At 46.6% G+C, this 18267-nt stretch overlaps 5 non-coding genes across 5 annotated transcripts; 1 reads left to right on the top strand and 4 right to left on the bottom strand.

Moving 5' to 3' along the window:
- Nucleotides 1–5657: 5657 nt before the first annotated feature.
- TRNAE-UUC (transfer RNA glutamic acid (anticodon UUC)) lies at nucleotides 5658–5729 on the bottom strand. The gene has a single exon. It is a non-coding gene; the product is annotated as a tRNA-Glu (tRNA).
- A 6394-nt stretch (nucleotides 5730–12123) lies between these two features.
- On the bottom strand, nucleotides 12124–12195 carry TRNAD-GUC (transfer RNA aspartic acid (anticodon GUC)). Its single transcript has one exon. It is a non-coding gene; the product is annotated as a tRNA-Asp (tRNA).
- A 544-nt stretch (nucleotides 12196–12739) lies between these two features.
- On the bottom strand, nucleotides 12740–12825 carry TRNAY-GUA (transfer RNA tyrosine (anticodon GUA)). The gene is given in 2 exon segments: nucleotides 12740–12775; nucleotides 12789–12825. It is a non-coding gene; the product is annotated as a tRNA-Tyr (tRNA).
- Nucleotides 12826–13645: 820 nt separating this feature from the next.
- Nucleotides 13646–13717, top strand: TRNAE-CUC (transfer RNA glutamic acid (anticodon CUC)). Its single transcript has one exon. It is a non-coding gene; the product is annotated as a tRNA-Glu (tRNA).
- Nucleotides 13718–17539: 3822 nt separating this feature from the next.
- TRNAC-GCA (transfer RNA cysteine (anticodon GCA)) lies at nucleotides 17540–17611 on the bottom strand. The gene has a single exon. It is a non-coding gene; the product is annotated as a tRNA-Cys (tRNA).
- Between the last annotated feature and the right edge of the window lie 656 nt (nucleotides 17612–18267).

Below are 18267 nucleotides of genomic sequence, written 5' to 3' on the forward strand. Positions count from 1 at the left end.
CTTATGGTCATTTGCCCCTTCGCTTTGGCCTCCTCTTGTCTCTCGATCCTACCGAGAGACAAGATGGCGGCCGCTACGGACTGTTTGGAATGTTTACAGACGCCGGAGAACCAATCAGCTTCGCTTCACAAAGCTCCGTAACGCGAAAAGTACGCGAACTGGAGCGCTGCCTGGTCCGCTGTTACAGATATATATCTTTTTTTGAACGTTAATTTCTCAAAATCCACTGGAGCACATATATTGAGACCTAGCAAAGGCACATCGGGCTACCAGTCCCTACAATTTTGCCAAGTTTCGTGCAAATCCATTCAGCCGTTCGGGCTAAAAGTGAGGCCAACCGCCCTATGGAAAACTCAATGTTAAAAACACGTTTTGGGACCCCCCTTTTTTCTCGGCCCCCCCTTCACGAAACCCCCCCAAATTTTCAGGGGCTGCTCAGAAACAAAATGTTCCATTTTCCTGAAAATTTCAGCCAATTCCGTCCACAAACGCCAAAGTTATTAGACATAGAATTTTCAAAAATCCCATAGAGAAAAAATCCTAACTATATATACCTACTGGCGACCGCCAGTAGGTAATATATATATATATATATATATATATATATATATATATATATATATATATATATATATATATATATATATATATGAAGAACCAAGTCCTTAGAAACACAACTAAGACAGAATCCACCCAGCGTTTCACCAGAAGGAATGGACCACCACACGGAAGGTAGAATTTTAAAGTGCAAATGTATTCCTCAGTATGACGCGTTTCGGCTAGGTTGCCCCGGCCTTGAACACATGACATGCTTAAATATATATATATCACACCTTGGTAAGATAAGCAGAGGAGACCAGGACTTCCCATTCAACACACTGACCAGAGACCCTGAGGTTCCTCCATGCAGATACTCCAGCTGCCAGTGGTCTAACATCCCTTGCGTGAGACCAGGAGACCAGGAAGGGGTCCCACAGTCTCGCAATCCAGGTAATGGGGTTGACTTTATCCTAGAGAGATTCTTGGTTTAACACCCAAACACATGCTAGGTACACTTAGGTACCTCTAGTTAGGGAGGCATCGTAGGAGTACGCACTTTTATTGTCATGTATTTTATATACTCCTATGTATTCATGATTCTTGCAAGATGGTAGAACTCTATCATCCTTTTACTTTCATAGTGCTTCTAATAATTTATATATGTTACAGTCTAGTGGTTGTTGCAGCTCATCTATTGTACACTAGAATAAAGACTGTTCAATAAATGCTTATTGAAAAATGTCCAGACCGTTTTTCTGTGTATCTCTCTGAGACTAAGTGAGCATGAGTGAGTGAGCGAAAAGTAGTACACTGATTCCACGGTCCTGAGGGTTCAGGGTTGTCATGTTTGAAGGTTGCCAAGAACTATTCCCTCCTTGGTAAGTGGAGATTCCAGTAGCATTGTGAGCTAGCCGATACAAAAAGGCCAACATACCCTGTGGGGGTGTTTAGAATCAGTCTGACACCAATCCTACAGTGTATGTCGTCGGAACGTGCAGATCCTGTATAGGTTTTATAGGAACTACACAATAGTACCACATAACCCAAATGACAGTGGTCACGGTATTCCGACGACCAGTGTTGTTACAAACGTTATGTTGCATTCTTGGACTTGTGGCTGCACTTATCAGGGTACGTTTGGGATCAAATTCCCGGCATGCTTAGCATGCAGCCGGGGGCAGCAATCACATATGATTGTCTTCACAATCTGAACAATGAAGGGCAAAGGCAGTGGTATTGTATTTCACACAGCTGCAGGGCCTCTAGTGGTTAGATTTCCCTTTCAGAAGTAAAACTATAACATGGCTTCTGGTCATCCTAATGTTACTAGAGGTCTCTCTAGAGTCAGGTGCAACGGACCGGAATCCCCATTAAGCAGTACGGCACCAAGTACTGCTAGGGGTCTCACTTGAGTGACATATAAGTGCATTAACCCTTTCCAAGCATCGGATGGCCCCTGGCCGTCCGACGCCACAGTGGGCCTGTGCGTCGGACGGCCAGGGGCCGTACGTTATGCGGATGCGTCAAATCTGCCCGCACTGTGGCAGAATGTCCATCGCGGTAAAGCAGTTAAGTGAGCTGATTAAGTACCTAGGATACTTAAAGTGAGACATGACACACAAAAAAGTGGGCTGTGTTAAAACACAAACTGGGAATCTTGGATTCCGACGCTAATGTCATTGGACAACTCACATTGCTAACATATTACAGCCTAGGAAGATAGTGAGCGAAACCGTCAGTCAAAGATTGGGGTGTATTTTCTTGAGGGAATAAGGGTCACATTGCAACAAAACATATACTCCCATTGCTTGAGACCCCATGTTGCTAACCTCAGCGAGCCTCCATAGTGTATAAAATGCCGAAACCAAGACCTTTGCTCAGCGCTGTTAAACAACACAGGTGTTATCAGAAGCCGTCCACGATATATCGGCTGGGTCTGGTGGCTTAGTGGACTATTACATCCACTGCGGGGCCAGGGTTCGAATTGCTGGATTAAGCAACAATGGGACAACTAGTTAGCATGTAGTGTGGAGTCCCCCACCCAGGTGGGGGTCAAAGTGTCCTGCAGGTGAATATTCTTACAGATCCCAGCAAGGCCCTGCTGTTGACAACCTTGATTGACGACCAATTGCCGAGGATAGGGAGTATAGTAGTTATCGCAGTTATCAGAGGCATATCACAAGATGGAACAGGATACACATGTTTTGCCGAGGGCTTCTTTGACGCTGAGTCCTTGCAGTTTATACCACACCAGTGTCGCTTCAGTTTAGCTAAAAATGTACCTGCTGCATCGCTGCTGCAGCCAGGCGGGTTGTGGAAGTTGTCATCTAACAAGTGTGCTGCGGATCCAAATGTTGGGGAAACACCGGGTTAGAGCACAAAATGGCTACAAGGTAGTAAAAAACATTTTGCCATTCCCAGTATTCGAGGAAGGGCAGGGAATTGCACATATGGATCTCCTCCTGTTCCCAGCCACTTGGCTGCTCCCTGTTATACATTAGCAGAAGTTTGGAATTGAATGACTACGCCAGGGTGGGGACATCAGCTTGGCGACACAGCACCTCAATATATTGCAGTCAGATGATGAGAGACTTGTATGCAATAGGGACATGGAATAAGCAGAATACGGGGGTACAATGCTCCCCACTTCACCTTATCGCATTAGATGGTAGGCGGTGGGAATATAGGCGTTACATTTACCCATACATGGGCTGAAGGGTACATTGGCAGGAACCTGCAATAGAGTGGAATAAATAGGTTTTCCGTTTAGCCATTTGTATAAAAGATATGCACTCTGTAAACTTGAGAGAGTAGGTAACGGGATCCTGCATTTAAGCAAGCCTGGTGGGCTGCGTAGTTTGTCACTCCAAAAAGTGTGCTGTGACTCCAATAGTGTGGAGAAATATCGGTTCAGAGCACAAATTGTGACAATGAACAGAACACATCCTGCATTCATATTCAAGAATGTGCTGGTACAAATGCTCATATGTACTCCATGTCCTCACAATTGCAAAAGCATTGCAGTGGCATCTGTTTCGGCACATTGGTGAACTTTTAGCAAAACCTGGCTTTGGCTACTTACACTAGGGTGGGGACACCAGCAGGGCGACTCAGCATCTAAAGATCGCAGTCAGACTGGGGTTTTTGCAGAAAATAAGCATTGAAATGTAGCAGGATTTAGGAGTACCCTTTGGCGACCTCAGGCCCTCTCCCCCACCCCTCGGTGGTCAGATATACCTTTGCCTTGGTTTAGGTTTCATCGAAGAGAACGTCATCCTAAACTCCTCCCAGTCCTGATTCCGCTGCAACCACAGCACCGAGACTGCCCTCCTCGCCGCCACTGATGACATCCGCATGCTACTCGACCAGGGTCACACTACGGCCCTCATCCTTCTAGACCTCTCTGCAGCCTTCGACACCATCTCACATCGTACTCTCATAGCCAGACTCCATGATGTTGGGATTCAAGGAGCCGCCCTCAACTGAATCCAATCCTTTCTCTCCGGTAGAACCCAGAGGATCAGACTGCCTCCCTTCCTCTCCGAACCCACAGATTTCAACTGTGGAGTACCCCAAGGATCGTCACTCAGCCCCATGCTCTTCAACATCTACATGGCCCCCTCGCCGCCATCGTCAGAAAGCATGGGCTCAGCATAGTGTCATACGCTGACAACACCCAGCTCATCCTCTCTCTCACAAAGAGCCCAGAAGACACCAGACTCTGCTTCCAGGAAGGAATAGAGGACATCGCAGCCAGGATGAAAAATTTCTGCCTTCAACTCGGAGTCCTCGGACCCTCTACCTCTGCCTGGGACAACACCTGGTGGCCCTCTGGCCTCGGGAGTCCACCCACAGACCACGCATGGAACCTCGGCACCCTCCTTGACTCCTCCCTCACCATGACCGAGCAGATCAACTCTGTCGCCTCCACCAGTTTCAACTGCCTTTGCATCCTCCGTAAGACCTTCAAATGGATACCCCCTGAATGCAGAAAAACCGTTACCCACGCACTCATAACCAGCAGCCTGGACTACAGCAATGCCCTCTGCTGGAATCAGCAGAACCCTTCTGCACAAGCTCCAAACCATCCAGAACACCACAGCCAGACTCGTCCTCGGGACCCCACGGCATGAACACATGACCCAACACCTACGAGACCTCCACTGGCTCCCCGTCGAGAAGAGAGTAACATTCAAACTGCTCACCCATGCCTACAAATCCCTCCACAACATCGGACCCAAATACCTCAACGAGAGGGTCTCCTTCCACGTACCCAAAAGGAACCTCGACTCCGCCGACCTCGCCCTAGCAGAAACCCCCCACATCCTCAAAAGTCCCTGCGACGGATATGTACCAGCGACTTAAGGATGTCAGTCATTCCACTACAGTCCTCCCCTCTACCAACTGAGCTTTCAAAGATGCGGATAGAATTGATTGACAAGGCACTATATGGCTTGAGAAGCGGGCCAGAGCCTGTCCATCTAGGCAGGCTTCTGTGTCTAAACACCAACTCATGGGCTTCATAAAGTTGCAGAGCCCACAATGGAGAGTTTCATTTCCAAACAACACCCCCTCAAAAGGGCTGAAAAGAAACAGGCAAATGTTTTACCAATCCACAGGCACTTCTCAGACACATGAAAATGGGGAATAACAACCCTTAACCTTTGTAATAGTTCTCCCCCGGATGGTTCCAGGGCTGCCTGCATGGACACTTTCTTACAGGTTCTCACCCTGTGCGCGCTTGCTGCTGCTGCTCTGTGAGCTCAGGGGGATTGTTTCTGTCTTGCTCTGGCTACACATCTCTATGTTTGCCTGGTTTACAATGAAGTGCCCATCAATGTGGTTTTTCTCTAGGCAAAGCCCACCAGGTCACCTGCATTTGCCAATGCTTCTTCCAAGTGATAATTTATCCTTTGTGAAGAATAAGCTTTGATGACCAGCATTCACTTTTCTATCACTGCTTTGTCTCTGTCCCTGAAACGTCACGTTTTATTAACAGGTTGCAAGTCAAGTAACGAAAAAATGTATGTAATAAAAGATTTTTAATTTAAAAATTCTTTAAAAGTGTGTTTAGATGTGATTAAAATAAAACCATAGAGAAAACAGAAAAAATCCTCTTCCTTGACCGGGAATCAAACCCGGGTCGCAGCGGTGAAAGCACTGAATCCTAACCACTAGACCACCAGGGAACTCTTCACCAGTTACAGAGTACGAGGTTTGACACACGGTGTGAGGCCGTGTCTGGTCATGGACTACAGTAGGTAGAAAAACACACTCGACCTACCGTTGCTAAACTTAGGAAAAACATCAACAGACACAGAAAACACACAACTTTGAGGCACACTGTGAATAAATCAATTTATTGCCCCTTAAATAGACTCAGATCTCTGGAGTTTCCATCCCAGGAAGATGCAAGGGACCATCACAACACACAAGGAACTGGAGAGCAAAAACAGGAAGAACCAACTATAACCATCCCGAAAAATACCAGCTACCATTCTTAGTCAAGGCCTCTTCTCAGGGACCCTCGCAGGAGGGCAGCAGCGGGGGTCAGCGTCTCTTCTCAGGGCACCAGTGGGGGATCAGCGCCTCTTCTCAGGGCACCAGCGGTGGTTCAGAGCCTCTTCTCAGGGACCCTCGCAGGAGGGCAGCTGCTCTTCTCAGGGATCCCTGCAACTCGTCCGAGGACTCGACAAAGCTCTCAAGTTGGCCCAGATCCGAGCATCAGCGCTTCACCCAGCCCAGGTGGTTACTTTGGATGCTGGCTCCCCTCGGCCTGAGTTTAGAGTGTTAGAAACAGGACTACATGTCCCAGAATACACTGCAATAACCTGACCCGCTTTCGGCACTCATTTTGGACCTAGACAATATAAGATCCCTGATGAGGATGGTGGGGAGTGCACATGCAGGCCAGTGGAAGTTTTACTTTCATGATGTACCTGGAAGTTGTAAACCCAGGGCTTTAAGTGGGCCGGGTCTCAAGGGGTCTGAGCACCGGCTGTTTTTTAAAGGGGGCCTCGAAACGGGTCTCTATAGGGCTCTGTTTTGAGCCCTGGCACAGGCGATCCGTTTTTTTTCCCGGACTGCAGTGACTGGAGTTTGCTGTCACTGCAGTCCGGATAAAAGTGCCAGGGCGCAAAACAGCCCGATAGAGAACCGTTTCGAAACAGCAAGCACATTGATGTGCGCTGCCCACACTGCTCACTTCTCAGTCACTAGTGGAGAAGTTACGGGCGGTATGACGTCATGCCAGGAGAGCATTGTGGGGGAAGGGAATCCTTTAAAGAGGCATTTTCCTACTGGATTTCCCTTCTCTTTCTGAAATTCAGGAGCAGCAACAGTGTGGTACGGTCTCCAGGGTTTTAAATGGAAGCTTTTTCAATATTATATGTAACAAGCAATAGTTGCAGCTTCTTTATCTTATGCAACTAATAACCATCGACAAAGCCAATAGTCCTTACCTGTTGTAGGTATGATGTTACTTGTTGTATCACATATCTGGATACAATGACAGAAACAGTAAAATACAAGGCGGGCCTCACACTATGCTAAACACAGATTTTTAGCGGAAGTGTTTTAAAGCCACGCCCCTGATTACAATGACCACGCCCCTTTGAGAGACCCCCCGTTTTTTCATCCCACTTAAAGCCCTGTGTAAACCAGTACACTTAAATAAAGATAAAAGCAGCTTCACCGTCTTATAAAACAATTCCTCATTCAGAGCCCGATCCATCATTTCATTTATGTAGCGTGGCAAAAAAAACAGTAGCATAAATGCCTTTCATATATCATGTAGTCCTTTGATTTTGATGTAAATAATAACCCTTCATGCACGTTTCTTTTTTCAATTGATTTTTAAACAGGTCTCTGAGGCGGAAAGCAGGTCTCTGAGGCATAAATCTTCACCTTGACAACATGACTGATCCTAATGTACAATGCTTTAGAGATATTATGCATGTGTTAGGGCTCACAATTCTTACGAACGACCCCACACACATAGCGGGCCACGTATTAGACTGTGTCTGTTCTAATCTTAATACCATCAAAGTATCCACCCCCCTGCCCCAGACATGGACCGATCATAACTTTATTGCATTTCATCTCACAGCGGAAGAAACTAATAATACAAAATCAAACAGATTTAGAAATGAGAAACCAACTCCCTGCTGGAACAAAATCATTAAGCACCCAGACTTACCAAACTGGGCTAAAGAGAACAAACCATTGATAACTGGTAATGTGACTAACGACAACCTCAGCTATGAAAAATGGATGAGATCCATAGGGGAGAAAATGACTTCTGGAGGAGCCAACAAATCCAAATCGAAACAAGGGAAAAGCTCAGCCCCCTGGTACACTAATGAATTAAAAGACCTATTACGCACAGTACGCAAACTAGAACGCAAGTGGCGCAAGCACTACGATAAGGATGACCAGGATAATTTCAAAACAGCAAGACGGAATTACCACGCACAAATTAAACGCACCAAAACAAAATACTTCACAAATAAAATAGAAGCCTCTCTCAATAATCAAAAGGAAATATTTCGCGTTGTTAAGAGTTTTCGAGATCCAAAATTCCTATCTCAGGAAATACCACCATCACAGACTCTCTGCAATGAGATTGCAGATTATTTCTCACTAAAAATTATCAACATTACGAGAAATTTTCCTGTTATCCCTTTAAATAATGAAATCATAGTTCCAGAGAATAATTCCGAGATAATTAAATGGAACACTTTTACCACAATTGATTTGGCTGACATCTCGCAAACTATGTCAAAAATTAAATCCGGTTCGCCACTTGACCCCTGTCCCCCCACACTGGTCCATGCAATTAAGGATGAGGTGAATCCCATGATTAACGCCATCGTTAATGCATCTCTCCAATCGGGAGAAGTCCCTAATACATGGAAGACTGCGATTGTAAAACCATTGCAAAAAAAGATCTTACATGATCCATCTGTTCTAACCAATCTGAGACCTATTTCACAACTCCCTACTCTGTGTAAATGTGCTGAAACCTTGGTCAATAAACAACTCTCAACATTCTTAGAGGAAAATAACATCCTACATCCAAATCAGGCAGGTTTCAGAGCTAACCACTCTACAGAGTCAGCACTATTGTCAACAACAGAAACCATAAGAGCTGCATTGGATCAAGGAAGGAAGGCAGTCCTAATTCTCCTTAAACTATCTGCAGCTTTCGACACGGTGTCCCATGCAATTCTATTATATCGCCTGGTTGAAGCTGGCATAGGGGGCACCGTGTTGAACTGGTTCAAAAACTTTCTGTTACACAGAAAACAGATAATCAGATTGGGTCAATTTCACTCGGAAGAGAAGGAAATTGGCTCAGGAGTGCCTCAGGGCTCTAGTTTGAGCCCTACCCTATTCAATCTTTATATGGCACCCCTGATCAATCTAATTGCCTCCTATAATGTAAGCACAGTTGCATACGCAGACGACATTCAACTGGTCCTAGTGCTGGACGATGATACAGACAGGGCCGAACAGGTCCTGAAAGAGTGTCTGACTGCGACCTTCAACTGGATGCATGATAACCATCTTAAATGCAACTCTGCTAAAACAGAGATCCTGCCATCTGGAAAAAACAATCTCTTTTCTCCACACACTTGTTGGCCTTCGGATGCGGAAGCTCCCCCAAATACCATCAGTGCAACTCGAAACCTGGGCATAAAATTTGACGACATGCTATCCTTTAAACAACAAACTAAGGAAGTAGCGACCGTTTGTTTTAACATCATCAAGGGCCTACGCAAATTCTTTGAATTCCTGCCTTTGCCTGCCCGCCGCACAGTAGCAATTGCTCTAATTACATCGAGAATTGACTACTGTAATAGTCTGTATGCAGGGGTGGCAAAATCTACCCTGCATAAACTACAGATGGTTCAAAATGCGGCGGCTCGGCTGGTTTTGAGATGGCCTAGAAGGTCATCAGCTTCAGCTGCCCTGGACACGTTGCACTGGCTCCCCATCCAGAAACGTATATTATTTAAAACCCTCGTGATTACATTGAGAGGCTTCCATAAACGTGGCCCAAAATATCTGGCCAATATATTTCACAGATACCACTCGAACAGAGAACTTAGATCAGCTACGGCCAACTTAATGTCTGTCCCTAAGTTCAGACTTGCCACCAAGGGTGGTAAATCATTGGCAGTTCTAGGAGCCAAGGCCTGGAATATACTTCCAGCTCACCTCCGAGCAGTTACATCAGAACAAACCTTTAAAAAATCCTTAAAAACGTGGATTTATGGACTGGCCGAGTCAAAGTGTAAAATCCTCGTCTAAACTACGTACAACACCTATAGTCCAGTTAAAACCATCTGACAATCCACTAGCAATGATGTCGCAGCGCCAAGATGCTCCCTGGAGTGTTCGTGCGCTATATAAAAAAAAACAAACATCAAACATCAAACATCAAAGCCGGGGACATAGGCGCTCGCATCTTTTAAAACTGCTTTTTACATTGTCTTGTTATTTTGTACTTGTTCTGCACATTGGCACTTTCCTACTCACTTGCCAGGTGACAATCTTCCCCTCAGCCGATTTGGCGCTGATGAGGGAAGCGACATAGCCGCCACATTGGAGGGAGGCTAGGGATGGAGGTCTAGTTGTTTTCCCTGCCACGCCCTCCACAGCATAAAAGACGCACACTGGTTCCCGCGTGTAAATTGATTTTTAAACAGGTCTCTGAGGCGGAAAGCCGGGGACATAGGCGCTCGCATCTTTTAAAACTGCTTTTAACAATGTCTTGTTATTTTGTCCTTGTTCTGCACATTGGCACTTTCCTACTCACTTGCCCGATGACAATCTTCCCCTCAGCCGATTTGGCGCTGATGAGGGAAGCGACATAGCCGCCACATTGGAGGGAGGCTGGGGGTGGAGGTCTAGTTGTTTTCCCTCCCACGCCCTCCACAGCATAAAATGGCTCCACCTCCACGGCCGTGCAGGTAAGCCCGTCTGCGCCCGTCCGCGACCAGGCCGGGGCCGGACATGCTGTCGGATACACTAACCCGGTAAGGATCACCTATAGTCGCAGGGAACTATACGCATTACGATCCTTGGGCTGCTCTCATGGCCGAGCCAATCCGCTAGAACCTCGAAGTGCGGATATTTTCTGTAAGCAATGTAGTTTCTCCTCAAACATCCTTCAGTCCGCTGGACACTGGATGGGGGCTCAAGAGCGGTGTTGGTGCTGCTGGATTTATCAGCGGCATTCAACACCGTCTCTCATTCCATACCGCTGGAAAGATTGAGGGCTATAGGAATCCAGGGTAGGGTCCTCAAATGGATTAGTTTGTTCTTGTCAAATCGAAGGCAACAGGTCCCCCCCGCCCTTTGCTTCTACAGCTAGGCCATTGAAATGGGGTGTCCCCCAAGGCTCGTCATTAAGCCCTTTTATATTTAATGTGTACTTCTCTCCTCTAGCTGATATGATTTCTCGGTCAGGCATCAAAACAACGTCTTATGCCGACGATATTCAGCTGCTTTTTACTTTTGAGGAGCCTTCCCTTTTTACCTTTGATCCCCTTAAATCCTGCCTCAGAGATATCGCCAAATGGATGGATCTTGATTTTCTAAAACTGAACGCAGGTAAAACTGAAGTGCTCTTCTTTAACCAGCTTTCCCCACTAAATTCGAATTTATGGTGGCCGGAAGATCTGGGCCAAGCCCCTATCCCCAAGGACTCTGTTAGAAATCTCGGAGTCCGCTGGGATCATCAGCTATCATTTGGGTGTCAGGTCCAATCAGTCTCGGCAGCATGTTTTTCTAAGATCAAAATCTTGAAAAAACTCATAAACTATCTGCCTTGTGCTAACAGGAAAACGATAGTCCATGCGTTAATAATCTCTCACCTGGACTATGCTAATGGACTTTACCTGGGATTATCCACTGGCCTCTGCCACAAACTTCAAAGGGTACAAAATGCTACTGCTCGCCTGATTGGGGGTCTTCCACGTAGGCAGCACATTTCCCCAAATCTGCGTGAACTGCATTGGCTACCCGTGAGCAAACGAATTGAGTTCAAAGCCATGATATTAGCGTATCGCACCACGCAGGGCAATGGGTCTGCCCATCTTAGATCCATTCTTCGCCCCTACTGCAATGCGAGAGCCCTTCGCTCTAACACCAATCTGAATTCCGCCGTGCTTTGAAAACTTTTCTATTTCGCCTGTAACTCTCTGCTCTGAGGGATCTTTTTGTTAATCAATTAGCGCTGGGACACCCCGTTGGGGTAGCTGTGCGCTTTATAAAAGACACAATAATAATAATAATAATAATAATAATAATAATAAAGTACACAGAAGCTTTAAATGTAAAGGCAGAAAGGCTTCCAAAAAGTGTCTGACTTAAAAATCGCCCGTGATTGATTTTAAAAGTTACGAGATTGCATTAGTAAATCTTTTACCTATAGGTGATGATGTCACTAATGAAAAGCGTCGGTACACAATAGCAGGGGGGGTGACACATTGTAGATGACATTTAAAATAGAGGTAAAATTGTCATGCTTTAAAAACTATAGGCTGACTTTAAAAATAAAAATAAATAAAAAACCTCCCCGTCGGGGAATTGAACCCCGGTCTCCCGCGTGACAGGCGGGGATACTGACCACTATACTAACGAGGATCCGGTGACCACTGCGTTGCTGAGCAGCTCCTTAACAAGGCTTCAAGGTGCGTGTCTTGTCTGTGACTGATCTTTCTAATTTCCCGGCTCTTTGACACCGACGCAGGGGGCCACAGGTTCAACACACACACTCCCTCCCACCACACACACTCCTCCCTCACAGCAACCCTCTCGCCTCCCAGCAGACGCTCTCAGCAGCATCACCTGCTGCCAGAGTCACCACAACCAGCTCCCAGGGCTGCTCCAGACGGGGCCCCGGCCCGGCTCTTCAGCCCAGGGGCCCCCGGCTCCGTCTGATGAGGGGGCATTGCAGCGGGGGCGGCACACAGGGGGGTGGAGGGGCGGGGGGCAGACCCTCCCCCCTCCCTTCCCCTGAAGCCGGAGGAGAGAGCTGGGGTGTAAAGGTGAAGAGAGTAAACATGACACCTTCGGGTAAAGTTTGCGCTATATAAAATCGCATAAATAAAAAAGAGAGGAGGCAGGAAAAGCCCCGGCGTGTGAGGGTCTGAGACAGCAGAGGAAAAAAGTGTAGCGTTTGCAAAAGTCCTTTGAGCCGGATTTGAACCAGCGACCTAAGGATGACAGACACTCCACTACAGTCCTCCGCTCAACCAACTGAGCTATCGAAAGCTCTGCTGAGTATGGCTACAAGGCGCTATATAGGAGCGCAGTGGGCACAAGGATACTAGGCCAGCATTCTGCTTCTAAACACCAACTCAAGGGCTTGAGAAAACACCAAACCCTACAAGGGAGACTTTCCTTTCCAAGGGAGACTTTCCTTTCCACAGCAGCCCCCCTCCTCGAAACCAGCTCTTCTCCCATCCAGTCTCTGCTGGAGGAGCCGCTCTCCCCCGCCCCCGCAGGAGCCCCGTGCTCGCCCGCCCCCACCCCCGGAAGAGTCTCATGTCCTCACGGGCGGGGCCCTGCCGTGTTTCTTTCATGTCCATTCTTGCACCCCCACTTTCACTGTGTGTTTCAGCCTCCTGCCGCCCTGGCTGTGGCTTGTCTTCTTGGCGCTGCTTTTCATGCAACAAATGCATCAGCTTCAGAATGAAAAGATTAGAGACAGAAATGAGCTTTTTAGTGACGGTAATAAAAGAAGCACTTTCGTTCCATGAGATGTAAATTGTAATAAAAAGCCGCGAGCCCTGGTTACAGGGGGTGCTTTGGTTATCCGCGCATTCTTCTTTCACATATGTCGCAAACTTCCGCCACTCTCGGATATTTCACTTCTCAGCTCCTCTGGTGGCCGCATTGGCTTCTGCTCGGGCATGCTGAGCGCAGCATCCCTGCGCCGCTGGGTTCATTCCTTCTTTACTGTGCAGGGGCTGCGCGTGTGCTGAGTGTGACATGGTTAAAACTTGAATTAAAGCTACCATTGTCACAATTGTGTAAACACTACCATCACTCTGCAGTAACTTACTACTGTCACTTTCACTGAATGCCACGCTCCCTGGTGGTCTAGTGGTTAGGATTCGGCGCTCTCACCGCCGCGGCCCGGGTTCGATTCCCGGTCAGGGAAGCTACACTTTACTTAAATTCCTTCTTTATATTTTTAACACATATGCTAAATTATACATTAATGCAGGTGTAGTGTCACAACGCAGACAAGTGCTTGGCATATAAAAAATAGACAGGTTCTACAGGTGTGTAATCTTTAGAGTGTTTTCGCTTTATTTAACAGAACATTCGATTATACTTTATCTTTTCAGCCGAAAGGCAGCCTTTCCAGACCGGCTCTGGGGAGCTCGCACATGTGGCTCGGTTACCAGAGGTGTCTGTTGTGTGCAGCCACTGACCACGGATACATTTGTAAACTTGATCTCTCATCAACCTCATGAACTGTGTGATCCTGGACACATTGTTTCCGTGTAATAGCTGAACAAGAGTTAGGAGTTCATCATTTACTTGCTATTATTAAAATAAAAAAACTTCTCGTGCAATTTTATACGTTACATTTGCCCCCCCCCCCTCCAAAAAAAAGAGTTAGGAGTTCATAAAACTAGTAGTGACTAAGAGGTGAGGAGGTGTGTTTATACCTCTACATGTGGGGTAATTTACAGTTTAAGCTCTTGTTTCTCTGATACACGTCTGTGAAGGCTATAATTGTTACCTTATTTTTAGAACTACTCCCTAGGATAGGTTATGAAGTCTGGGCTATGTTTACACAGGCAAATAATGTAAAAACATGACCTGGAATACTTTTATTCTGAGGACTGTGGCCATTAAGCCCAGGCTGGTCACACAGTATGTTTTAAATGTGTTGCATGTGCTGTTTGCTTAATTATACTCAGTGGAGCCTGTTTCTGAATTATAGTGCACGGGAATGACTAGTATTTGAAGAGAGGAAGCTCACACTTTTTCCATTCATTCTCTTTTGCAACTGATCTGACATCCACCCAATGTCACCCCCCCCCCCCCCCCCCCCGAGAACACTGACTTATTATTGAGAGAATATGCCTCGCTATGATAAATAGTGTAGCGCTCCATACCTCAGGGGTTAGAGCTTTGGTCTTGTGAACCAGGAGTCGCGAGTTCAAATCTCGCTGGAGCCTATACATTTTTAATTTGAATAAAAAGCTTTCAATCTCTTAAATATTCTAACTAAAAAAAGCATTCTGCCTCCAACATTAACCTTCCAGGTGAGGGACTTTAGAACAAAGTAGTTCTTCCTTTGCAATGAATGAACAACGTGGAACAAATATTCACTTCCAGGTCCATCTGGACCGAACTGGTCTCCCTGGAGACAGATGCTTCTGACGTCATGATTCTGATGATTGAATATGAACTGTCTGTGCAGGTTTGCTGAGTTGAGCATCTTGTTAGTTGTCGGTGTGTAATTCCCTACCAAGGGCAGGAGATGTTTAGGGCTTTGAATGTGAAGGCTCCTTGGAGTCCGGCGTTGACTGTAATCGATGGAGACCCTTGACCCATAAAAATGTGTAGTGTAATTAGTTTATGTAGCCACACAGTTTTACTGATAAAACTTAATAGCACACAAATGATATTGTGTAGAAATCGAGTTGCAGAGAATATGTATTATTTGCGCATCACTTTGTAAAGTGTCTTGATTTCTTCTGATCCTACTAAAATCTTTATTACCATCACATTTCAGAATTATAACAAAAATGTGCTTCATCTTCTTTCCTGACTGCTGAAGTGCTCAGTTCATTTCCATGTTGTTGTGAGTTAGGAGAAAATTACCTCCCCCCGCTTTCCTTTTACACTTTGAGTAGCCACCAGGGGCCTCATTTATGAAAAGTGACGCATCGCTGAGTCAAAACAGCGATTCGTCATTTTTCATTGCGCCCTCCTTGCGACACCAATGATGCGTCATATTTACAGTATGACGCATCATTGTGCAAGGAGTTACAGATACGTCAGTATTTCTGACGTATCGGTATGGCGCAAAAGTGACGCATTTCTGGAGCGTGTCACAAAAGTGACGCAACTCCAGCAATGCGTCCTTTCACATGGGGCAAGCCCCATGTGAAAGGGCCTGCTGTGAGGCAGCCATAAGAAATTGACGCATTTGTGTCCTATAAGTGGCGCAGTGAAATCTTATAGATTTCACTGCGTCACTTCTATGACCTTTTCTTGCGTCAGAATGCCCACCCTGCATACATTATACCTGGTGCAGGTATAATGTAGCGCAGGGGTTTACAAAGTGACGCATCTACCTAGATGCTTCACTTTGTAAATTTGGTGCAACAAGGCACATTTTTTACGCTGCTGGTGCGTCACAAAAAGTGACGCACCGGCTGCGTAAAAATGACGCACGGCCTCATAAATGAGGCCCCAGGGTTGTAAGGTAATTTACTTTCTTTTCCTGACTGCAAAGTGAGAGGAATTCATAAACACCAGTCTCCATGTTAAAAAATAAGCGGCTGAAGATATAGATTGACCTTTGACCTCTGTCTTTGAAGCCCAGCAAATGTGACAGAAATATCAGGGGGCACATTTACAAGCCCCCTGCATCACCAGTATGTCACTTTTCGTAACGTACTGGTGGTGCAGGGGGTGGTGCAGGGGGCTCCTCCATATTTACAAGGACAGTTAAAGCCCCCCCAGCGTGACTTTTCCTCTCCTTGTAAATATGGCCCCTTCACACGCAGCACTTTGCGTGAAAGGGGCGTTCCATGGGTGCTGCTAGGGTGCTCCCACGCAACACCCATGGAACAAGACACATCTCCAGATTTACGAGTAATCGTAAATCTGGAGATGTGTCTGAATGCTACGCAACCCTAGAGGTGGCGTAGCGGGGCGCAACAAGGAGAAATGTTTTCATTTCTCCTTGTTTTTTCCTCTTTCAATGCGTGCTGCATTCTACAGCACACATTGAAAGAGGAAAAAAAGCCTTTAGTGATTGTTTTTGTGCAGGAAGGTACCCCTTCCTGCACAAATGCATTCTCGCAATGACGCAGGCATCTTTGCGCCATGGTGCAAGGGTGCCTGCGCCGGCGCTTGGCAGCTGTTTGTGCACCAGCACAGGGGAGAGCACAGAAATGCGACGTATTCTTGTAAATATGTTGCATCCCTGTGCTCTGAAAGTGCCGCAGCGTGGCGCAGCCAAAGGGCTTGCGGTGCCGCGCTGTGGCACTTTCTTGTAGATCTGCCCCCTGGAATTTAAAGCCATCGTTATGTATTGGGTGGACTTTGGCCACCCACCAGAGGCTGTGACCCACAGTCTGAGAAACACTGTTCTACTGTCTTGTTCTCACTAATCAGTTTAACTTGCATTTATTTTCTTCATTTAATGTGTGTACATTAATTTATATGCAGTTACTTCAAAATAATTACAGATTTGTGTTTTTCTTTTTAGACACACCTTTGCCTCCCCCACCAACATGCCCCTCCCCCTTCAAATCACTGACCCCGCTCCCATTGCACTAAGGATCCCAGCTACCAATTTTTTTTTGTATGTACTTCGACTGGTGCTTGTTTGGCACCTTTAGGGTGTCGCTTCTGATCACCTTGATGAGGGGGTCTCACTCCAGAATGATTCCTGCACCTGCTGCCCTCGTGCCCCTCGGATCCAGTTTATACGGTAGTGAAAAGGCGCACGCCAAAACCTTTCCAGAGTGAGGCACCCTTTCACCTATCCATACATGTTACGAGTTCGCATTAATGAAACCAGTATGGAAATGAAGGAATGCAGAAAAAATTAGAATTTTATCTTAGACAAAGAGTCACAAATGTTAAAAGTTTGAATCTCCCTCTCTTTCCTGTTAAACGTGCATTGAAAAATAGGCTACGTTAGTACAAAATGTCCCTTTTGAAAGCAAGGAATTTGTATTGAAAATAATGTTTTGCAGAAAAAAAGAATATACTATTTTCTAAAAGAAGGGGACACCCGGATTTGAACCAGGGACCTCTTGATCTGCAGTCAAATGCTCTACCACTGAGCTATATCCCCAGCTGATTAACGAGGTGATCTAGCATCTTAAATCACTGTTTCCTGTTCCTAATGAGCCTTCAAGGTTTTGCTTCAAGGCGCGCCACGGACTTATTGTTCCAGTTTTGTGTGCGAGCTACAAACAGCCCTCTGTGAAATGTACTTTGTTTTATTTATAACGTGTGGGAGCGCTTAGTCGCCGCAAAAATGGCGGAAGGGAATGTGGCGAGGGTGGTATGTCACCCCCTCCCCCCCAATCCTCCAGGGGAGAGCGATGAGTTCTAGCCATTGGGGTCTGAGGCTGGTGATGAGGGCACGGGAGGTCGGTGCCTGTAATGTCGCCGACTGTGGAGCATACCACAGTGACGCAAGCCCCCTGATACTGTTTTCCCCTAGGTTACCCCTCTAACGTGAGGGGACAGTTGGTTGAGGCCAACGTGTGCGTTGGTTACGTGCTTAGGCAATAAAAGGCCCAGGGCTCTGGGCGTGGTCAAGTGTTAGACTGGCTACCATCTGCAACTACGTGTCCTGTGCAGTCTGTTCTTTAAGGCCCGCACAAGGACACCACACTGGCGACGAGGTGGTACTTCTGGCCCCCTGCGTGCCCATTCCGCCACCGTTTGCACCTACGCGCCAGCGGCGCACCCCAGGCACCCCGGTGCCGCCGACGGCCCGCT

Source organism: Lissotriton helveticus, chromosome 1_2 (genome assembly GCF_964261635.1).
Source record: "Lissotriton helveticus chromosome 1_2, aLisHel1.1, whole genome shotgun sequence".
NCBI lineage: Eukaryota > Metazoa > Chordata > Amphibia > Caudata > Salamandridae > Lissotriton > Lissotriton helveticus.